Raw genomic sequence first — 24,883 nt, 5'->3', positions numbered from 1 at the left:
GTACGAAAGGCTTCCTGCGCCCATCCAGGCACCTATAAATACCTCCGTGCCTGTAGAAAGACCCGCAGTCATTTCACTGGTCTCTTCCTCTTTGGACAAAGAGGAGTTAACCTCGTGTTTTTTCCCCCCAGAAAAAACACAGAAGTTGTTAAAGTCCATCAGGTCTGGGGACCATGATGTTGACGCTGGGGAGTCCTCCGCTCCCGCCGATCGGGCACAGCGTGTCTTTAAGGCGGATGAGACCCTTCTTTCCATCATGCGGATGGAATGGAAAAGGCCTGAGAAGGGTCCAGTCTGGACCAAAAAAATCAAGACCATGTTTCCCATGGCGAAATCCTTGATGGAATCGTGGGGTTCCATTCCCAAGGCGGACATGGCTATTGCCAAATTGACTAGGCGCACTCTGGTGCCAGCAGACGATGGCTCTAGTCTGCAAGACCCCCTTGATAGGAGGGCAGAGTGCACTTTAAGAAGAAGCTATTCTGCAGCTGCAGCTTCTGCATCTACCGCTATTGCGGCCACTGAGGTTTCTTCCTTTCTCCGGGCCCGATTAAACCAGATCCATACAGATGTCGTTCAGAGAATCTCACGTGACGACATCTTGGCCGCTTTCAAGACCGGTAATCTAGCGATGGATTTTCTGTGCGACACCGCACAATTACAATTAAAATGGTGGCCAAATCCATGGCCCTGGTGTCAGCAGCCCGCAGGCCATTATGGCTCAAACCATGGGTCGCTGACAATGCTTCAAAATATAACCTGTGCAGTCTCCCCTTTGAGCCGGATTGCTTGTTCAGTTCAGAATTAGATAAAATCATTGAGGGCCTCTCCGATAAGAAGGGCAAAAGTCTTCCCCAGCAGCCCTTTTGGCGGCGGAGCAGGCAAGACCGTGGCTGTAGGTCTGGCCAAGATCGCGTAGAGACTGGGGGTGCAGCGAAGAAATTCGAAGCGCCCTTACAGAGAAGCCAAGGAGGCAAAGCTCTCCAGACTATGCGCCTCCCCGAGGATCTTGGTTAACCCCCGCTACTCCTGCTGTCCTTCCAGAAGTATTTCAGATCCCTTGCCCCCTTGTACCTGTTGGGGGGCATCTGGCCCACTTCAAGGAAATTTGGCCCCAGGAAGTTCTGGACCCTCGGGTCCTAAAGGTCATATCTGAGGGCTACCTAATCAGTCTCAAATCTCCTCCCCCAGACAGATTTATCAACAAGCAGGCAATTCTGGAGTCCTACATTCAGGACTACATTCTCAAGGGCGCACTGGACGAGGTTCCGGCAGGAGAACGGGCTGAGGGATTTATTCTCCAATTTTTCTAGTCCCCCAAAAATCTGGATATATCCGGATCATTATCGATTTGAGATTTTTCAATCGATATATATAAAGAAGGCAAAGTTTTGTATGGAAACTATCTAGTGGTTCACGTTCTCAATCCTGGAGATGTGATGGCAACTCTGGACCTTTAAGGATGCGTCTCTTCACAATCAGATCCATCCTGCTTTCAGGAAGTATCTCAGAATCGCAATCCAGGTCTCGGGGGTCCGCAGGCACTTACAGTTCGTCGCCTTACCCTTCGGGATCTCTTCTGCTCCTCTCACCTTCACCAAGGTACTGGTTTCGGTGGTGGCAGCTTTGAGACTTCAGAGACTGACCATAATTCCTTATCTGGACGATTGGCTCCTAAAGGCCTCTTCGGTTCCAGTCCTTTCCCACCATCTTCTTTCTGGTCCGCCTAGGGTGGATCATCAACTGGCAGAAGTCGAACGTGAGCCCGTCGACTTCGGTAACCTACCTAGGGCTTATAGTCGACTCCATTGGGATGTCCCTCCAGTTGACTCCAGAAAGAAGAACTCGGATTCAGGACCTGGCAAGGTTCTTATCTGTTCCTCTTTGAGTTCCTATCTGGACTCTCATGAAAATGTTGGGGCTCATGTCAGCGGCTGTGGATGCAGTCCCTTGAGCTCTGTGGTACCTCCGCCCTCTACAGTCGGAGGTCCTTTCCAAGTGGGATGGCAGCCCTGCCGGGCTACATTCCCGGTGCTCCCTGTCTTGTCAAACTTGAAGTTCCCTGAGATGGTGGGGAGTGGCTAGTTGTCTAGGGGATCTCACGCCGCGTCCCCAGCCGGCTGGCTGTATAGTAAGATTCTGGTTGGTGATGGCTAAATGTCATCTTGGGCTAAATAGGATTCAAAAGCGGGAGTTAGCAATTGCACAATTAAATATTGCTCATTCCCTAACTACCATCGATGTTATGATGCATCATAACATCGATGGTAGTTAGAGAATGAGCAATATTTAATTGTGCAATTGCTAACTCCCGCTTTTGAATCCTATTTAGCCCAAGATGACATCACCATTTAGCCCAAGATGACATCACCTATTTAGCCCAAGATGACATCACCATTAGCCATCACCAACCAGAATCTTACTATACAGCCAGCCGGCCGGGAACGCGGCGTGAGATCCCTTAGACAACTAGCCACTCCCCAGTACCATGTCACTTCCGGTTAGTAGCGGAGCGCAGCGAGAAGGCGGCACCTGGCTGAACACATCTCCGCCTAGATCTGATAGGTAACCATGGGGGGGGGGGAAGCAATGAATGCGCAGCCCACATCCTGACCGATTGGTCAATTCAAACAGGGGTGGAGCGGGACGCATATAAAGAGACGCAAATGCACTTAAACTCTGCCACTGCCGCTTAATCGATTTAGGCGCACTGCCACTGCTCCTGGCGCCTGAACAAACCTTTATTCTCCCTGAAGAGCCGGGCTCCTACCTGGCGAAACGCGTCGGAGAAGGACATAGAACACATCTACTAGGGAGGTAAGAGCATAGGGACACATAGCTTAGGCCTGAGGTTCCTGAGGCTGGGGGTCGTCCTTTTAAGGACGAGTGCCCCGACTACAGCCAGTGAGGCACTTCCACTGACCAGACTAGGCCAAGTAGGGTTAGGATATAGGGATAGTCACTGGTCCATTTAGGCCCATCCCTTTTATATACTACACGCCCCCTATAGGCTATCTAGTACGCCCATATTCTATGTATTCAGACCCTATCCCCCTACCCTAAATAGCGCAGGAGTTCACTTCACTCCAAGTCTCATTTATTTTTATTTGATATAAATTAAAAGTTAAATCTTAATCTAAATACAATAAGGCATACTCAGTACAGATTATACACATTAGGGCTGCAGCTAACGATTATTTGAATAATCTTTTAGTTGCCGATTAATTTCTACGATTAATCGATTAATCGGAAAAAACGACAAAATTACCAAACAGAGAGGTTTATATGATCTTACTTGAAAAATTATGTTCAAAGGCCATATTAAAACAAATTGTGGACGACACTATTATGGGGGATCTGTGGACGACACTTATGGGGGATCTGTGGACGACACTTATGGGGGATCTGTGGACGACACTTATGGGGGATCTGTGGACGACACTTATGGGGGATCTGTGGACGACACTTATGGGGGATCTGTGGACGACACTTATGGGGGATCTGTGGACGACACTTATGGGGGATCTGTGGACGACACTTATGGGGGATCTGTGGACGACACTTATGGGGGATCTGTGGACGACACTTATGGGGGATCTGTGGACGACACTTATGGGGGATCTGTGGACGACACTTATGGGGGATCTGTGGACGACACTTATGGGGGATCTGTGGACGACACTTATGGGGGATCTGTGGACGACACTTATGGGGGGATCTGTGGACGACACTTATGGGGGGATCTGTGGACGACACTTATGGGGGGATCTGTGGACGACACTTATGGGGGGATCTGTGGACGACACTTATGGGGGGGATCTGTGGACAACACTTATGGGGGGATCTGTGGACGACACTTATGGGGGATCTGTGGACGACACTTATGGGGGATCTGTGGACGACACTTATGGGGGATCTGTGGACGACACTTATGGGGGATCTGTGGACGGCGTAGTTATGGAGAGGGGGATCTGTGGACGGCGTAGTTATGGAGAGGGGGATATGTGCACTGTTATGGGCATAACAGTGCACAGATCCCTTTCCTCATAACAGTGCACAGATCCCTTTCCTCATAACAGTGCACAGACCCCCCTCCCCATAGCAGTGCCATAGACAGATCCTCCCCCCCTTCCCATAGCAGTGCCATAGACAGATTCCCCCTTCCCCCTAACAGCCCCGGCCCCGATGCTTGCATCTTTATTTTACCTTTTTACAATGACGCTCCCGCTCCTGTAACAGCCAGGCAGAGCGGACGGCGGCGTAACGTCACTCAATCACGTGACGCGCCTGCTCCGCCCACTTCATGAATGAAGGAGGCGGAGCAGGCGTGTCACGTGAGTGAGTGACGTTACGCCGCCGTCCGCTCTGCCTGGCTGTTACAGGAGCGGGAGCGTCATTGTAAAAAGGTAAAATAAAGATGCAGCGACCGCCCGCCCGCCCGAATAGCAACGAATCGGCGATTATTCGATAACTGCATTCGTCGACAACGAATCCAGTTATCGAATATAATCGATTACATCGATTAATCGTTGCAGCCCTAATACACATTTTGAGACTACTGAGAATTTTTATGAGTGGGTCTACCTAACTTAGACACCAACCATAAACGTATGAAATCCTCCACATCTAAGCTCAAAGTAGCATCGCTGGTATGTCACATAGCCACATTACAGCCACATTACAGCCTGTTTGCATCTGTTTTCGTATGTATTTGCATATCTTTCTCCTTTCCTTTATAGCAGCTTATAGTTAGCAGCTAGGGACCATGCTTGTTATGCAGATAGGAAGCATGCTCTGGTTAGATATGCATACACCTGCCATCATTTAAAGTGCCTCTGATTAACCCCAAATAAAGTTCAGCTGCTCTAGTTGGTCTTTCCTGAAATTTTCTTAGTTGCATCCTACAGCAAAACCCATGGTCCACATTTTTTTACATCACAGAACTTGACATTTTAACAGGAGAGCTTCCAAAGCATCAGAGGGATATCATTGTTAAAAGTTATCAGTCAGGAGAAGGGTACAAAATAATTTTCAAGGCATTAGATATACCATGGAACACAGTGAAGACAGTCATCATCAAGTGGAGAAAATATGGCACAACAGCGCGATCCCACGCGCGAAACGTCCGTCGCCGCCTGCAACAGTGTATCCGCCCCTGGACCCATATGTATCTTCTTCCAAGGAAGCCACAATAAAAGCTATTGATTTTCATCCTGGTGAGTGCCGCAACGCTATTATTTTCTTCTCCCTCAAAGATCTACCTTAACTTGATGTTATTTTTGTTGCTGAGCACCGCTGACTGGACTCTCCATACCGCATGCAACTTGCCGATAGCGGTGATATTAGTGGGGGCAGTGCCGCCGTATTCTCTCTTCTCCCCTTGCCACAACAGTGACATTACCAAGAACTGGACATCCCTCCAAAATTGATGAAAAGACAAGAAGAAAACTGGTCTGGGAGGTGTTATGGTCTGATGAAACCAAGGTTGAATTTTTTGGCCATATTTCCAAAAGATATGTTTGGCCCAAAAACAACACTGCACATCACCAAAAGAACACCATACCCACAGTGAAGCATGGTGGTGGCAGCATCATGCTTTGGGGCTGTTTTTCTTCAGCTGGAACTGGGGCCTTAGTTAAGCTAGAGGGAATTATGAACAGTTCCAAATACCAGTCAATATTGGCACAAAACCTTCAGGCTTTTGCTAGATAGCTGAACATGAAGAGGAATTTAATCTTTCAGCATGACAACGACCCAAAGCATACATCCAAATCAACAAAGGAATAGCTTCACCAGAAGAAAAATAAAGTTTTGAAATGGCCCAGCCAGAGCCCAGACCTGAATCCGATTGGAAATCTGTGGGGTGATCTGAAGAGGGCTGTGCACAGGAGATGCCATTGCAATCTGACAGATTTGGAGTGTTTTTGCAAAGAAGAGTGGGCAAATCTTGCCAAGTCAAAATGTGCTATGCTAATAGACTCGTACCCAAAAAGACTGAGTGCTGTAATAAAATCAAAAGGTGCTTCAAAAAAGTATTAGTTTAAGGGTGTGCACACTTATGCAACCATATTATTTAATTTTTATATTTTTTCTTCCCTCTACCTAAAAGATTTCAGTTTGTTTTTCAATGGAGCTGTACAGTTTATAGGTTACATTAAAGGTGGAAAAAGTTCTTAAATGATTTATCTTTGTCTTATTTTTTTTACATCACAGAAACCTGACATTTTAACAGGGGTGTGTATACTTTTCATATCCACTGTATTGTGGATGCCATCCACCAGTAGTGCTCCACCACACTCAATTCATTTTGCAAGAAGCTTTGACCTGGGGAGGTCAGGATCTGGATGTTGGAGATGCAGGTCTGGATGTTGTTCCACACTTTTTCCACCAGGTGTCCCCCTGGTTCTGTCTTATGCTCTGTGTGGATTTTTTTATTTTATACTTCTGGTATATTTACTAGTGTTGGTCAAGCATCTAAGTGCTCAGGTGCTCAAGTAGAACACATCGGGATGCTCGGGTGCTCGGAACCAGGAACCCCCTGCTATGAAGGGGGGAGCGTGTCTGGTTCACATGAAAAGATCAGAAATTGATGGAAACACTATCAAAATGGATCGGGAACAACATGGGGAGGATGTCTGGATGCATCTTGGACTCCCAGGTCGCTGCTGGGAACGATGTTGTCCGAGTAGTACACCACTTTTACAGACTGACAATAATACGCACCAAATGATTTTAGAGGAAAAATTGTTAGGAAACATTCGATCCTGTGTATTTACTTGTATATAAAGTGCAAGTGCTGCCAAAAATTACAAAGAAGAGGCACTCCGATACAACCTGTATATCACATAAAGGAGGGCCTCATTCACATTGTGGTACAATTGTTCAGGTAGTGGGACTCCTACACTCATAAAGCCTATGCACTTAGTGAAAGGGCTGCCAAAATTTACAAGGAACCGGCACTACAATACTCCCTTTATTACACATAAAGGACGGCATCATACACACCCTTGAAAAATTATGATTGATGGCCTGCTGGTCAACCTCAAAAACTATTGGAGCAAGGGCCTGCTGATCAGACCATCTAAAACATTAGGGGCTGGGGCCTGCTGCTGAGCTGACCCTCTAAAACATTAGGGGCGAGTTCCTGCTGCTGATCTGACCATCTAAAACATTAGGGGTGAGGGTCTTCTGCTGAGCTGACCCTCTAATACATTATGGGCGAGTGCCTGCTGCTGAGCTGATCCTCTGAAACATTAGGGGCGAGTGCCTGCTGCTGATCTGACCATCTAAAACATTAGGGGCGACTGCCTGCTGCTGATCCGACCATCTAAAAGATTAGGGGCAGGGGCTGACTGGCAACTTTTGGCCCAGGGGGCAAGTAACACGCAGAGGCCCACTGAGCCCCCCTCCTCCTTCCCCTGCCTCCTCCTGACCCCCCCCCCCCCTTGACACTTTCGTCAGCCATGTAAATTACAACACAGGAAAACAAAATAAACTAAGGCTGCTCCGATATATCAGCCACCGAAACATATCAGCCGAAAATGGCATTTTTGGTATAATGCCGAAAGTGTCATTTTCTGGCTGATACAGTGTTGCATCCGTGTATTCTCTCCTCCCCGCTGGGCGCTGCTCTGTGTCCCCCCCCCCCCCCCCCCCCCAATGACACCTGATGACTTTTGCAGAAGAAACTGTATATTGTGGGGCACGGTATATGCTATGTGTGTATAACATAAACATATTTCATATGAAAACTTACAATTACTTGGCTTGGCCCTTGGGGATCTCGGACACCTCCACACTTTGTCCGGGGGCTCGGCGGAGCTGATGTGTTTTATCCTAATGAGAAAAATATCATAATAAGGATTTGGAGAAGGGGCAGAGGGATAGCAGAGCAGGGAGAGGCTGGTGCTGCTACTAGGGGCTCATACCATGGGGGAGTAATAAAGCCCACCATAATGCCCCCTTCCCAGTTGTAATAATTCTCCTTATAATAGACAGTGTCAAAAATACACCCTTGTAATGTCCCCAGTTGAGCTAATGTCCCCATAGTGCCCCCTATAATGTGCCAGTAGCCAATAGGCCCCCCTATAATGTGCCAGTAGCCAATAGGCCCCCCTATAATCTGCCAGTAGCCAATAGGCCGCCCTATAATCTGCCAGTACCCATAGCCCCCCATATATTGTGCCAGTAGCCATAGGCCCCCCTAATAATGTGCCAGTAGCCATAGGCCCCCCTATAATGTGCCAGTACCCATAGCCCCCCTATATAATGTGCCAGTAGCCATACCCCCCCATAATGTGCCAGTAGCCATAGCCCCCCTATAATGTGGCAGTAGCCAGATAGGGCCCCCCCCTATAATGTGCCAGTAGCCAGATAGGGCCCCCCTATAATGTGCCAGTAGCCAGATAGGGCCCCCCTATAATGTGCCAGTAGCCAGATAGGGCCCCCCTATAATGTGCCAGTAGCCCATAGGCCCCCTACTATAATGTTCCAGTAGCCAGATAGGGCCCCCCTATAATGTGCAAGTATCCAGATAGCCCCCCCCCCCCTATAATGTGCCAGTAGCCAGTAGCCAGATAGGCCCCCCTATCAGTGACAGAAATAAGAAGGAAAAAAAGCCAGTCAGACTTATACTTACCTCCTACCTCCAGCCGAGTCCAGCACCTTCACTGAAATACTCCCGTCCCGCCTCCAGCGCTGCTGTCGATGTCCTTACTTTACGGCCGCGCAGCGGCTCAGTCAGGCGGCGCGATGACGTCATCTCGTCGCCTGCGCCGGTCCGGCGGCCTCTCTGATAGGCTGCCGGCCGCACGCCTCCCCAGCTCCCCGTCTCCCTCCGCAGGGCAGGCTGCAGTCACATATAATTCCGGCCCAGCCGGCCGGGACAATGAGCTGACAGAGAGGCCCGGGGGGCAATTGCCCCCCTGCCCCCCGGCCCAGTCCGCCCCTGATTAGGGGTGAGGGTTTGCTGCTGAGCTGACCCTCTAAAACATTAGGGGCGAGTCCCTGCTGCTGATCTGACCCTCTAAAACATTAGGGACGATGGCCTTCTGGTGACCCTCTAAAACATTAAGAACAACGGCCTGCTGGTGACCCTTTAAAACATTATGGGCGAGGGCCTGCTGGTAACCCTCAAAAACATTATGGGCAAGGGACTTCTGGTGACCCTCTAAAACATTATGGGTGAGGGCCTGCTGGTGACCCTCAAAAACATTATGGTTGAGGGCCTGCTGGTGACCCTCAAAAACATTATGGGTGAGGATAGCCTAATAAGCATGTTGACATGATGGAGGAGGAGGACGAGAAAAGGGAGATTGAACCATATACCCTTTTTTGTGGTGGAAGGGGTGCATGGGAATACAGTGTATTTTATGTTCAGCTGCTTTCCTCTGGTGGAGTAGAGAAGTCAGGGACAATCCAGGCCTTGTTCATTTTTGTAAGAGTCAACTGTTCAGCATTTTCAGTTGACAGGCGGATGCGCTTATCAGTTATGCCCCCAGCAGCACTAAATACACGCTCTGATAAAACACTGGCGGTGGGGCAGGCCAGCACCACCAAGGAGTAGAGCGCCAGTTCGTGCCACGTGTCCAGCTTGGACACCCAATAGTTGTAAGGCACAGAGGGATCACCGTGGAAGCTGACACGGTCTGCTACGTACTCTTTCACCATCTTCCAAAATGTTTCCCTCCTTGTGACACTAGGCCGCGCATCAGGGTGAGGGTGCTGGCGGGGTGTCATAAAACTGTCCCAAGCCTTGTTGCCCTGCCTCTGTTAGAACTGCAGTGTATTCCCCTCGTATCCCCTCCTCGGTTGGCCAAGGAATTACGTACTCTGCAGCCAGCGTCGTCAGATGTAAATTTTTGGAGCAATTTTTCCACAAGGACCTTCTGGTATTGCACAATTTTGCTTGTCCTCTCCACCACAGGAATGAGAGATGAGAAGTTCTCTTTGTGCGGGCGGACGAGAAGAGTGAACAACCAGTAATCAGTGTTGGCCAAAATGCGTACAACGCAAGGGTCACGGGAAAGGCAGCCTAACATAAAGTCAGCCATGTGTGTCAAAAGAGACAAGACTTCGCTGTCTTCATCAGGAGGATGACTCTTAATCTCCTCATTCTCTTCCTCCTCTTCTACCCTTCCACGCTGAACAGATGGATTAAAACTTCCATGGGTACTACCCTCTGTAGCGGAGGCAACCGTCTCCTGCTCCTCCTCCTCATTATCATCCAATTAGCGCTGAGAAGATAAACTGAGGGTGATCTGGCTATCACCCTGTGTACAGGGAGTGCAGAATTATTAGGCAAGTTGTATTTTTGAGGATTAATTTTATTATTGAACAACAACCATATTCTCAATGAACCCAAAAAACTCATTAATATCAAAGCTGAATATTTTTGGAAGTAGTTTTTAGTTTGTTTTTAGTTTTAGATATTTTAGGGGGATATCTGTGTGTGCAGGTGACTATTACTGTGCATAATTATTAGGCAACTTAGCAACAAACAAATATATACCCATTTCAATTATTTATTTTTACCAGTGAAACCAATATAACATCTCAACATTCACAAATATACATTTCTGACATTCAAAAACAAAACAAAAACAAATCAGTGACCAATATAGCCACCTTTCTTTGCAAGGACACTCAAAAGCCTGCCATCCATGGATTCTGTCAGTGTTTTGATCTGTTCACCATCAACATTGCGTGCAGCAGCAACCACAGCCTCCCAGACACTGTTCAGAGAGGTGTACTGTTTTCCCTCCTTGTAAATCTCACATTTGATGATGGACCACAGGTTCTCAATGGGGTTCAGATCAGGTGAACAAGGAGGCCATGTCATTAGATTTTCTTCTTTTATACCCTTTCTTGCCAGCCACGCTGTGGAGTACTTGGACGCGTGTGATGGAGCATTGTCCTGCATGAAAATCATGTTTTTTTTGAAGGATGCAGACTTCTTCCTGTACCACTGCTTGAAGAAGGTGTCTTGCAGAAACTGGCAGTAGGACTGGGAGTTGAGCGTGACTCCATCCCCAACCCGAAAAGGCCCCACAAGCTCATCTTTGATGATACCAGCCCAAACCAGTACTCCACCTCCACCTTGCTGGCGTCTGAGTCGGACTGGAGCTCCGGACTGGAGCTCTCTGCCCTTTACCAATCCAGCCACGGGCCCATCCATCTGGCCCATCAAGACTCACTCTCATTTCATCAGTCCATAAAACCTTTAAAAAATCAGTCTTGAGATATTTCTTGGCCCAGTCTTGACGTTTCAGCTTGTGTGTCTTGTTCAGTGGTGGTCGTCTTTCAGCCTTTCTTACCTTGGCCATGTCTCTGAGTATTGCACACCTTGTGCTTTTGGGCACTCCAGTGATGTTGCAGCTCTGAAATATGGCCAAACTGGTGGCAAGTGGCATCTTGGCAGCTGCACGCTTGACTTTTCTCAGTTCATGGGCAGTTATTTTGCGCCTTGGTTTTCCCACACGCTTCTTGCGACCCTGTTGACTATTTTGAATGAAACGCTTGATTGTTCGATGATCACGCTTCAGAAGCTTTGAATTTTAAGAGTGCTGCATCCCTCTGCAAGATATCTCACTATTTTTGCCTTTTCTGAGCCTGTCAAGTCCTTCTTTTGACCCATTTTGCCAAAGGAAAGGAAGTTTCCTAATAATTATGCACACCTGATATAGGGTGTTGATGTCATTAGACCACACCCCTTCTCATTACAGAGATGCACATCACCTAATATGCTTAATTGGTAGTAGGCTTTCGAGCCTATACAGCTTGGAGTAAGACAACATGCATAAAGAGGATGATGTGGTCAAAATACTCATTTACCTAATAATTCTGCACTCCCTGTACTGTTTTCCCCCATTTCCACCTCTTCCACATGCAAAGCGTCCACCCCTTAATTGTGAGCAGCGAGTGTTTGAGTAGACACAGAAGTGGGATGGTTACGCTGATAATAGTGTTATCACCGCTTGCCATCTGTGTTGATTCCTCAAAGTTGCGTAAAACGTCACAGAGGTCAGACATCAATGCCCACTCGTCACTTGTGAAGAGCGTTAGCTGACTAGAAAGGCAACGACCATGTTGTAGCTGGTAATCCACTACTGCCTTCTGCTGCTCACAAAGCCTGGCCAACATGTGGAACGTGGAGTTCAAGTGCGTACTCACATCGCACAACAGTCGGTGGGCTGGCAATTGCAAGCGCTGCTGTAGTGTTGCCAGACCAGCGGAAGCTGTCGATGATGTGTGGAAATGTGCACACACATGGCGCTCAGACAAATTATCGTAGGTTTTGAGAAACAGCTGAACCACTAGGTTGTACACGTGGGATAGGCATGGTATGTGTGTGAGCTTGCCGAGCTCCAAACGCGCCACCAAGTTACGGCCATTATCAGACACAACCATGCCTGGTTTTAGGTTGAGTGGTGGGAGCTACATCTCAGTTTGGTCCCTTATCCCCTGCCACAGCTCTGCGGCGGTGTGCTGTTTGTCACCTAAGCAGATGCGTTTAAGCTGCTTCCCCCCTGCAGTGCTACACTGCTTCCAGCTACTAACTGGTGCTGCAAGATGATAATTCAGAGGTGGAAGTGGAGGAGGAGACGGAGGAGGAGAAGGGGGGTTGCAGCCACTAACGTAGGTGGTGGCGGAAACCCTGAGGGAAGTAGGGCCCGTAATCCTTGGCGTCGGTAGCACCTGTACCATCCCAGGGTATGACTCGCTCCCGGCCTCCACAACGTTCACCCAGTGTGCCGTCAGGGAAATGTAGCATTCCTGGCCAAAAGCACTTGTCCATGTGTCAGTCGTTAAGTGGACCTTCCCAATAACTGCGTTGGTCAGTGCACGGGTGATGTTACGGGACACATGCTGGTGTAAGGCTGGGAATGCACACCGTGAAAAATATTTCCAGGGCCAGCAATTTGGAAAGGTGTACGTTTAGGGCTATGGCCTGTAGGTGGGTGGCTGGGTATTTGCGCTTTCGTTCAAAGGCCTGGGGCACAGACTAGTGATGATTGAGCATGCTTGGGCGAACACCAGTTCGTCTCAAGCATCTCGATGCTTGGCAAATGGCGGTATTCGGCCTAATACCACATGTGCTCGAGCGCAATGCTCGAGTCTCTGCCCGCACCATTCGTGGCTGCTGCGCAGCCAATAAGTGTGCAGGTAAGTACTGCCCTCGCTGTAATGCCGTAGCCATGTTGGCTGCTGGCATTACAGTGATGGCTGGCCGGAACGCACGATCAGTTGCTATATAGCACCCGATAACACATGTTCGGCTCATTCTTAGTCAGGGAAAGAGGGAGAGCTGTGCTGAGGAAGAGACAGACAGTGTAAGGAGTGATTTAAGAATATTTTTACCACCAAAACTTTTCAGTTTGGCAGCAGCAATATCTTTTTTTTAGCGCAAACTGCGCTAAATAGCTAAAACTTTACAAACCCAAAAGTCCTTTTAAGGACTTTTGTGTGTGGCAGCAATATCTATTTTAGCGCATCCTTTGCTAAATAGCGTACAATAGTTAGACCGCTGCAGACAGCGACATTAGCTGCGCCAAATCTCCAGTGTAAAGTGTGCGCATCCCAAAAAAATCTGTGACATCCAGTGTACTTTTTCCATAGACGGTGTCCGCTGCAAACAGTGACATTAGCTGCGCCACATTTCCAGTATAAAGTGTGCGCATCCCAAAAATATCTGTGACTTCCAGTGTACTTTTTGTGTAGACAGTGTCCGCTGCGGACAGTGACATTAGTTGCGCCACATCTCCAGTGTAAAGTGTGCACATCCGAAAAATATCTTTGACATCCAGTGTACTTTTTCCATAGACGGTGTCCGTTGTGGACAGTGACTTTAGCTGCACCACATCTCCAGTGTAAAGTGTGTGCATCCAAAAAATATCTGTGACATCCAGTGTACTTTTTCAATAGACGGTGTCCGCTGCGGACAGTGACTGTCATGCCTTCCGCAAGTTTATTGTTAATTTATGCATAACTTTCATACATAGTTAATATGTTTTCTGCATAATTCTCTGTTGATTGTGTAACAGCACCATCTAGTGGCCATTTTACATACATCTGCAGCTATTCATACTACAAGTTTGGTCTACTTCAGCTTCCATATCTTAGTGACATCATCATCCCTGTACATAGCAGCCATTTTCTTCATTCACAGTCATCACTGCCTGAGGATAGCACGTGGCTTGGCTTGGAAGCCTCTTGAGACATCCTCCACATCTAAGCTCAAAGTAGCATTGCTGGTATGTCACATAGCCACATTACAGCCTGTTTGCATCTGTTTTCGTATGTATTTGCATATCTTTCTCCTTTTCTTTATAGCAGCTTATAGTTAGCAGCTAGGGACCATGCTTGTTATGCAGATAGGAAGCATGCTCTGGTTAGATATGCATCTGTACTTGTATATGCATTACTATATGTCAGACCCCATTAGTAAGCACATTGTTTTTTCTGTTCCCCAGTTTTACCACGCGCATTTACATCCTTGCAATAAAGATAAAGTTGGACGTTACTCCAATGTCAATTCATTACTGGGATAAGGTTTAGCTGTTTGTCAAGCTATGTACTTTCACACATAAGGAGGACAGAACAGTGACATTAGCTTCATCACATCTCCAGTGTAACATGTGCGCATCCCAAAAATATCTGAGACATCCAGTGTACTTTTTCCGTAGACGGTGTCTGCTGCGGACAGTGATATTAGCTGCGCCACATCTCCAGTGTAAAGTGTGCGCATCCAAAAAATATCTGTGACATCCAGTGTACTTTTCCGTACACAGTGTCTGCTGCGGACAGTGACATAAGCTGCGCCACATCTCCAGTGTAAAGTGTGCGCATCCCAAAAATATCTATGACATCAAGTGTACTCTTTCAATAGACTGTGTCCGCTGTGGACAGTGACATTAGCAGTGCCACTCTCCAGTGTAACGTGTGCGCTTAAAAAAATGTATTTGTGACATACAGTGTACTTTTTACGTAGACGCTTTAAACAGTGACATTACTGGTGGTATCTCTCCTGTATAACGTTTCCTCATCCCAAATACCTGTGACATTCCCTGTCATTTTTTATTAGCCGCTGGTGACAGCATTGACATTATCTGCGGAATATCTCCTGTGTGACATTTCCACATCCCAAATAAATTTTTAAATTTTTTTGTGCATACACTTCCAAATCTTACACTACTGTATGTGTGACATACTTTCAAGCATATATAACATTTAATATGAAGAAGGCGAGCAGTAAGGGACGGGGAAGTGGCTGTGATTCTGATGGTGCACGCAGAGGCCGTGGCCCTGGGTGCGTTGAATCTGTGCCTGCTACCAGAGCACAAGAAAAACAATCATCCACGATACCTAGCTTCATGTCCCAGTTTGCAGGGCGGTGTAGAACACTACTCTTGAAGTCAGACCAGTGCGACCAGGTGGTCGTTTGGATTGTAGCAGATAATGCTTCCAGTCGCTTAAGCACCACTCTGTCTTCTACCAAGTCCAGTCTCAGTAGCCAAGAGTCTGATCAACACAATCCTCACCCTGATCCTCCTTCCTCCCTCCATGGAGAGTCTGGGCAAACAACTGATCCCACACTTGGATATTCTGAGGAGCTATTTTCTGCGCCATTTCTTGATTTGGCCCTCTCTCGCCAAGCACGCTTGAAGAGGGACAGATCTTGTGCCCTGATTCCCAAACTCTTGAACATCCACAGTCACAAGAAGATGACGGTGGGGAATGGCAATTACTGTTTAATGAGGGGGATGATGATGAGACATAGTTGCCAATCGCTGAGGTTGTGGTTAGGTCAACAAGTCAGGAGGATGAGCAGAGTGAGGAAGTGGAAGAGGAGGTGGTGGACAATAAAGTCACTGACCCAACCTGGGAAGGTGGAAATCCGAGCGAGAATGACAGTACAGAGGGGGAGGGATCTGCTGCACCGCAACAGGCTGGAAGAGGCATTGGGGTGGCAAAAGGGAGAAGGCGGGCCACACCAAACAGGCCTGCAACTGTTACACGGAGCACCCCCTTGCGGAAATCTCCCTTGCCAAGGGGTAGGTGTTCCACAGTATGGCGCTTTTTTGAAGAAAGTGCGGACGACAAAAGAATAGTAGTTTTCAACCTGTGCCATACCAAAATGAGCTGGGACGTGAACACTAGCAACCTCACCACCATAGCATAATCCACCACATGGCCTCCAAGCACCGTAATAAATGAACAGAACGCCTGGGACTACAGTCTGTGTCTGCAGGTAACAGCACTACCTTCTCTTCGTCTGTGTTATGTGCTGGCCAATCTTCTGACGAAGGTGCATGCCAGATGCCTCCCACCCTGCACCTGGACCTTCGCAAGCACCATCAGCGACCACATCCACTTCTGTGTCCCAGCACAGCGTACAAATGTCCTTACCCCAGGCATTTGAATGCAAGCTCAAATACCCAGCCAACCACCCACAGGCCATAGCTCTAAATCGCAACTTTTCAAATTACTGGCCCTGGAAATGTTGGCATTTAGGTTTGTGGACACTGAGGCCTTCCGCAGCCTGATGTCGGCGGCCGTCTAGCGTTACGCAGTCCCCAGCCGCCACTATTTTTCAAGGTGTCCTGTAACATCACCCGTCCCCTGACTAACCAGTTACTCGGAAGGTCCACTTAACCGCGGACACATGGACAAGTGCATTCGGCCAGGGATGCTACATTTCCACGACCGCACACTGGGTGAACGTTGTGGAGGCTGGCAGCGAGTCATACTCTGGGATGGCACAGGTGCTACCGACGCCAAGGATTGTGGGCCCTAATTCCATCAGGGTTTTCGCCACCACCTACGTTAGTGGCTCCAACCCCCACTTCTCCTCCTCCACTTCCACCTCTAAATTATCATCTTGCAGCACCAGTCAGCCATAAGTCAGTATCTGGAAGCAGTGTAGCACTGCAGTGGGGAAGCGTCAACAGGCCGTGTTGAAGCTGATCTGCTTAGGTGACAAACAGCACACCGCCGCAGAGCTGTAGCATGGGATAAGAGACCAGACTGAGCTGTGGCTCTCGCCACTCAAGCTAGATACAGGCATGGTTGTGTCTGATAATGGCAGTAACTTGGTGGTGGCTTTGGAGCTCGGCAAGCTCACACACATCCCATGGCTCTTCAGAGTAGGGGGTACCTGGTATAATGGTCGGGTTCTCCCATTGACTTCCATTATACTCAGGTGCTCGGTTGAGCACCCGAATATCCCAATATGTTCGGCCCACACACTCAAGCACTACGGTGCTCGATCGACACTACTTCTAAAGCCTTTTTTGGGGTGTATTAGTGGAAAAAAGGGCTTATTAGCCGTTCACCGGTGCAGTTACATGTTCTAAAGCCTTTTTTGGCGTGTATAAGTGAAAAAAAAAGAGCTTATTAGCCATTCAGCTGTGCAGTTATATGTTCTAAAGCCTTTTTTGGGGTGTATTAGTAGAAAGAAAATAGGGCTTATTAGCTGTTGTGTGGTGAAGTGAAAAAAATGACAGTCCTTTTTGGAGTGTATTCGTGGAAAACAAAAAGTATTATTTGCCGTTCAGCGGTGCAGTTATATGTTATAGCCTTTTTTGGTGTGTATAAGTGGAAAAAAATAAGGGCTTATTAGTAGAGTTGAGCGGACACCTGGATGTTGGGGTTCGGCAGGTTTGGCCGAACTTGAAAAAAAAAGTTCGGGTTCGGGACCCGAACTTGACCCCGAACCCCATTGAAGTCAATGGGGACCCGAACTTTTGGCCACTAAAATGCCTCTAAAATAGCCCTGGAAAGAGCTAGAGGGCTACAAAAGGCAGCAAAATGTGCTTAAGAGCATGGCAAATGCTCTGCAAACAAATGTGGATAAGGAAATGGATTAAAAAAACATAAAAGACCTTAAAAATTTGGAATGATGTAGGAGGAAGAGGTTGAGGGCTCACGTGGCGGTCTAGGTGGAAGCTGCAGCGAAGGAGAAATAGGTAGCCAACACAGATTTGTGTTATTTTGCAATTTTACATAGGGGTGTCCCCCAAAATATTGGGACATAAAAAAAAGAAAAAAAAAGGAATAAGTGCACTTGAGTACAAGGGTGGATGGTTGAGGCTGTTAGAACTGTCTATTCTGCACAATGTACAGCCAAGTCTTGTGGGATCCAGGCCTGGTTCATTTTAATGAACGTGAGTTTGTTCACGTTGGCTGTGGACAGGCAGCTGCGTCTGTCTGTAATGACTCTTCCTGCCGTGCTAAATACACATTCAGAGAGTACACTGGCTGCAGGGCAGGCCAGCACCTCCAAGACATACAGGGCAAGCTCTGGCCATGTGGACAATTTGGAGACGCAGAAGTTGAATGGGGCAGAACCATCAGTCAGTACGTGTAGTCGTGTGCACAGGTACTGTTCCACCATGTTGTTCAAATGCTGCCTCCTTCTAACAAGCTCCATATCAGCAGTTGGGGCCGGTTGTTGCGGCGAGGTGACAAAGCTTTTCCACATGTCGGCCATGCTAACCCTGCCTTCTGAGGTGCTGGCGCTGACACAGCTGCGTTGGCGACCTCTTCCTCTTCCCCTACCTTCGCCTTGTGCTTCCACTTGTCCCCCGGGGTCAGTCGGGAATGCTCTCAGGAGCGCGTCTACCAATGTGCGCCTGTAGTCGCGCATCTTCCGATCACGCTTCAGTGAGGGAATTAACGACGGCACATTGTCTTTGTAACGGGGATCCAGCAGGGTGGCCACCCAGTAGTCAGCACACGTTAAAATGTGGGCAACTCTGCTGTCGTTGTGCAGGCACTGCAGCATGTAGTCGCTCATGTGTGCCAGGCTGCCCAGAGGTAAGGACAAGCTGTCCTCTGTGGGAGGCGTATCGTCCGCGTCCTCCGTATCCCCCCAGCCATGCACCAGTGATGGGCCTGAGCTGCGTTGGATGCCACCCCGCTGTGAACATGCTTCATCCCCACCCTCCTCATCCTCCTCCTCATCCTCCTCCTCGTCCTCCAGTAGTGGGCCCTGGCTGGCCAAATTTGTACCTGGCCTCTGCTGTTGCAAAAATCCTCTTTCTGAGCCACTTCTAAAAGACTGGCCTGAAAGTGTTAGAGATGACCCCTCTTCCTCCTCCTCGTCCTGGGCCACATCCTCTTCCATCATCGCCCTAAGTGTTTTCTCAAGAAGACATAGAAGTGGTATTGTAATGCTGATAACAGCGTCATCGCCACTGTCCATGTTGGTGGAGTACTCGAAACAGCGCAACAGGGCACACAGTCATTGGTGGTGAAGTGGTGCTGTTCCGCAGTGCGACTCACCTGTGTGTGCTGCAGCTGAAACTCCACTATGGCCTGCTGCTGCTCGCACAGTCCAGTCTCTCTAGCATGTGCAAGGTGGAGTTCCACCTGGTGAGCACGTCGCATATGAGGCGGTGAGCGGGAAGGCCGAAGTTACGCTGTAGAGCAGACAGCCGAGCAGCGGCAGGATGAGAACGCCGGAAGCGCGCACAGACGGACCGCACTTTATGCAGCAGCTCTGACATGTCGGGGTAGTTGTGAATGAATTTCTGCACCACCAAATTCAGCACATGCGCCAGGCAAGGGATGTGCATCAAACCGGCTAGTCCCAGAGCTGCAACGAGATTTCGCCCATTATCGCACACCACCAGGCCAGGCTTGAGGCTTACTGGCAGCAACCACTCGTCGGTCTGTTGTTCTATACCCTGCCACAACTCCTGCACGGTGTGGGGCCTGTCCCCCAAACACATCAGTTTCAGAACGGCCTGCTGACGTTTACCCCTGGCTGTGCTAAAGTTACTGGTGAAGGTCTGTCGCTGACCGCATGAGGAGGTGGTAGAAGAGGAGGAGGAAGCCGAGTAGGAAGAGGAGGCAACAGGAGGCAAAGAATGATGCTCTGCGATCCTTGGCAGCGGAAGGACGTGCGCCAAACAGCTCTCCGCCTGGGGCCCAGCCGCCACTACATTTACCCAGTGTGCAGTTAGGGAGATATAGCGTCCCTGGCCATGCTTACTGGTCCGCCTATCTGTGGTTAGGTGGGCCTTGCCACAGATGGCGTTGCGCAGTGCACACTTGATTTTATCAGATACTTGGTTGTGCAGGGAAGGTACGGCTCTCCTGGAGAAGTAGTGGCGGCTGGGAACGACGTACTGTGGGACAGCAAGCGACATGAGCTGTTTGAAGCTGTCCGTCTCCACCAGCCTGAATGACAGCATTTCAAAGGCCAGTAGTTTAGAAATGCTGGCATTCAGGGCCAGGGATCGAGGGTGGTTAGGTGGGAATTTACGCTTTCTCTCAAAGGTTTGTGAGATGGAGAGCTGAACGCTTCCGTGTGACATGGTTGAGATGCTTGGTGACGGAGGTGGTGTTGTTGGTGGCACATCCTCTGTTTGCGGGGCGGCAGGTGCCAACGTTCCTCCAGAGGCGGAGGAAGAGGTCGAGGCAGCAGCAGAAGAGGGAGCAGGAGGGGCCTGAGCCCTTTCTTGGTTTTGAAGGTACTTACTCCACTGCAGCCCGTGTCTCGCATGTAGATGCCTGGTCATGCAGGTTGTGCTAAGGTTCAGAACGTTAATGCCTCCCTTCAGGCTCTGATGGCACAGCATGCAAACCACTCGGGTCTTGTCGTCAGCACATTGTGTGAAGAAGTGCCATGCCAGGGAACTCCTTGAAGCTGACTTTGGTGTGCTCGGTCCCTGGTGACGGTGGCCAGTAGCAGACGAACTGTTTTGGCGACGGCTGCTCTGCTTTTGCACCCTGCTCCCGCTTTTGCTACGCTGTTGGCTCGGTCTCACCACTGCCTCTTCCTCCGAACTCTGAAAGTCAGTGGCACGACCTTCATTCCATGTGGGGTCTAAGACCTCATCGTCCCCTGCATCGTCTTCCACCCAGTCTTCCTCCCTGACCTCCTTTTCGGTCTGCACACTGCAGATAGATGCAGCAGTTGGCACCTGCGTTTCGTCATCATCAGAGACGTGCTGAGGTGCTATTCCCATGTCCTCATCAGGAAACGTAAGTGGTTGTGCATCAGTGCATTCCATGTCTTCCACCCCTGGGGAAGGGCTAGGTGGATGGCCTTGGGAAACCCTGCCAGCAGAGTCTTCAAACAGCATAAGAGACTGCTGCATGACTTGGGGCTCAGACAGGTTCCCCGATATGCATGGGGGTGATGTGACAGACTGATGGGCATGGGTTTCAGGCGCCACCTGTGCGCTTTCTGCAGAAGACTAGGTGGGATATAATGTGAACGTGCTGGATCCACTGTCGGCCACCCAATTGACTAGCGCCTGTACTTGCTCAGGCCTTACCATCCTTAGAACGGCATTAGGCCCGACCAAATATCGCTGTAGATTCTGGCGGCTACTGGGACCTGAGGTAGTTCAGGTAGTAGGTTCAGTAGGACATGTAGCTGTGGCAGAACGGCCACGTCCTCTCCCTGCACCAGAGGCTCCACCAACACCACTATGACCGCGTCCCTTATTAGATGTTTGCCTCATAGTTAGTGTTCACCAAGCAAAGTAAAAAGTGGTTAAGTCTGTTAAAAATAATTAACCGCCAATAAAAACCCTGATGTAGGGTATTCCACAATTTCTTTTTTTTTTAACTCTATATGACAGCGGTATTTGTGGCCTAAATTTCACAGTCACTTATGCACGTCTAATCCCAGATGTGCAGTATATCAGAGGGTTTTTATATCCCCAGTAACCAAAAAGCCATATTTCTGGCCTAAATGTGACACTCACTTATGCTTGTCTAATCCCAGATGTGCAGTATATGAAACAGATGTTTTTTTTTCACCCCAGTAAGCAAAAAGCTGTATTTCTGGCCTAAATGTGACACTCACTTATGCATGTCTAATCCTAGATGTGCATTATATGAAACAGATGATTTTTTTTTTTGACCTCAGTAAGCAAAAAGCTGTATTTCTGGCCTAAATATGACACAAAAAAATCCTTTTGACACAAAAAAATTGACACAAAAAAATTCTGGCCTAAATATGACACAAAAAAATCCTAGATATGCACTATATGAAACAGATGTTTGTTTGTTTTTACCCCAGTAAGCAAAAAGCCATATTTCTGGCCTAAATGTGACACTCACTTATGCACGTCTAGTCCTAGATGTGCACAATATGAAACAGATGTTTTTTTTTTCACCCCAGTAAGCAAAAAGCCGTATTTCTGGCCAAAATGTGACACTTACTTATGCACGTCTATCCCTAGATGTGCACTATATGAAATAGATGTTTGTTTGTTTTTTCACCCCAGTAAGCAAAAAGCTGTATTTCTGGCCTAAATACTTATGCACGTCTAATCCTAGATGTGCACTATATGAAAAAAAGGTTTTTTTTTAACCCCAGTGTCTCAAAGCAGTATTTCTGGACTTGCAGACATGCAGATATCCTGTGCTGGTGCACTAATGTTGCATAAAATGGCTGCCGATTATGTATTGATAACTGAAGGAAAAAAAGTAGTAGTTGGCTCAGGGCAGGCTTAAAACAATTGTGCACTGCACCCACAAAACACATTTGCTGTAGATCGCTGAGTAAAGACGAAGTTCTTCATAAGATTTCTCACTGATCTCTCCCTCACAGCAGCTGCAGCCTATCCCTACACTAATCCGAGCAGAGTGACGGGCGGCGCTACGTGACTTCAGCTGAAATAGAGGCTGGGTCACATGCTGCAGTTGGCCAATCACAGCCATGCCAGTAGTAGGCATGGCTGTGATGGCCTATTGGGGCAAGTAGCATGACGCTTGTTGATTGGCTGCTGTGCGGCTTTTCAAAAAGCGCCAAGAAAGTGCCGAACACCGAACCCGAACCCAAAGTTTTACGTAAATGTTCGAGTCCGGGTGCCGAAAAACCTAAAGTTTGGTACAAAACCGAACTTTACAGTTCGGGTTCGCTCAACTCTACTTATTAGCCATTGTGTGGTGAAGTGAAAAAATTACAGCTTTTTGGCGTGTATTGGTGGAAAACAAAAAGTATTAATTGCCGTTCAACTGTGCAGTTATATGTTCTAAAGCCTTTTTTGGTATGTGTTAGTGGACAAAAGGGCTTATTAGCCGTTCAGCGGTGCAGTTATATGTTCTAAAGCCTTTTTTGGGGTGTATTAGTGGGAAAAAAGGGGCTTATTAGCCGTTGTGAGGAGAAGTGAAAAAATTACAGCCTTTTCTGGGGTGTATTAATTTCCTTTTTATTTATTTAATCTAACAGTATGTCATACAGAGAAGTGACAGGCCCTGCACAGGGAGAGGGAGAGGCCTAAATGTTACTGGAGCAGGCACAGATCGCAGAAGAGTAAGGGGGTGTGGCAGCAGGGGTCATTTCCAAGAGGCCTGAGCCTCCCGGTGTCATCTAGTGGTCGCGTCTTGAACAGGAACCCAGGGGTTCTTGAATGGTTGACTCAATCATCCACTTCGTCCCAAGTGACATCAGACACCCCCAGCCAAGAGTCGGTGGGTTCGTCAGATCAACCCTTAGTTGGCATGGCCCGGGAGCAGGCCCATGCCCTCACCTGTCCTCAACCTACCTGTCCTTTTCTGTTCCCTCAGTCAGAAAAGAATTATATGCTGTAGGCTCAGCTCCACTATACAGCGAGGACGAGCTACTAGAGGACAGTCAGCAGCTACTGCCCAGCCAAGATCTGGAGGAGACATCCACTGCTTCCCCCGGTAGGCAGGCAAGTAGTGATAAGGAGAGTGGCGTGGGAGCCGGTGTTGCGAGCGGTCAGGCTCCTGGCTCAGAGACCATTGAGGAGGACATCAGTGACGTGCAGATAGTACTCGATGATCACCAAAGCAATTTCCAAGAGACAACAGTATGTGTGCACTCATCCAATGGCGCAGAAGCTGAACGTGCTACTGGCCAAGTTGCTGGTGCTGCAGTCCCTCTTTTTCCAAGTGGTGGACTCTGCACCTTTCAGAGAACTGATGTTTTGTGCCGAGCCAAGGTGGAGAGTCCGAAGCAGTCATTTATTTGCCAAAAAGGCAGTACCAACCCTGTTCAAATATGTAGAACAGAATGTGGGCCAGTCTTTGAGCCTGTCGGTGTCTGCCAAAGTGCACGGCTGCACCGACATGGAGCTGTAACTATGGTCAAGGACAATATATGTCCTTTACGGCCCACTGGGTAAATGTGGTTCCTGCCCAGCTGCAGTACGCAGCCCTGAAGGGTTTGAGCGATGGTGAGGTCACAGGGGTAGTTACTAACCGAGGGTGTTTCTGGTACTCAGTTTTTCATATACCCTGGGCAGGCATACAGCAGTGATGGAGAGGCTGGCACATGGATTCTCTGGGGCACTCTCTGTGTATAGGGACCAGGCCAGGTGGTAGGCGAGGTGCCCTGGGTGTTGCAGGTTTTTAATGTGCTAGTGGCAAGATCCCTTTAAGTGCGTGAAGCCAGTGCCGGTAACGGTGGCACACCGATTTATTGTAGTAATAATTGAGGAACACAAGTTGCAGTAAAACAGTACTTCCTTTTACTGAAACTATTTACAGTCTTTAGTTGGTTCCATATGTCAAAAGGTTGAATACAGGCAGGCTTGATACAAAACGGCAGGCAAAGTCTTTGCAAGATACTCAGAGGGCATAAACACTTACAGATCAGGCTGCACTTTTCCTCTTGTCTTGTCTGGGTTATTCCAAGGCCCGTATGCCCTATTGCTGGCTTTATCCTTGGGTAGAGAAAACCTTCCTCTGGTATATGTCTCCTTGCTATAGAATATCCTTCTGCCCTTCAGCTCTTTGTTTGGCTGGAAATAAACTTGTCTCTGCACTGTACTTTTTATAGGAACTTGGTTTCTCAGGAGGCAAACTATTCCCCTGGATGGCAGCTTCTGAGCTTCTTTGCTGAGCAAACTCAGGCAGGCTAGACTGCACTAACTAGCCTCCTGGACTATACTGC

The sequence above is a fragment of the Bufo gargarizans genome, chromosome 1, assembly GCF_014858855.1.
Source record: "Bufo gargarizans isolate SCDJY-AF-19 chromosome 1, ASM1485885v1, whole genome shotgun sequence".
In the NCBI taxonomy this organism is placed as follows: Eukaryota; Metazoa; Chordata; class Amphibia; order Anura; family Bufonidae; genus Bufo; species Bufo gargarizans.
The sequence above is the reverse complement of the archived record's forward strand: the minus strand, read 5'-3'. Positions refer to the sequence as shown.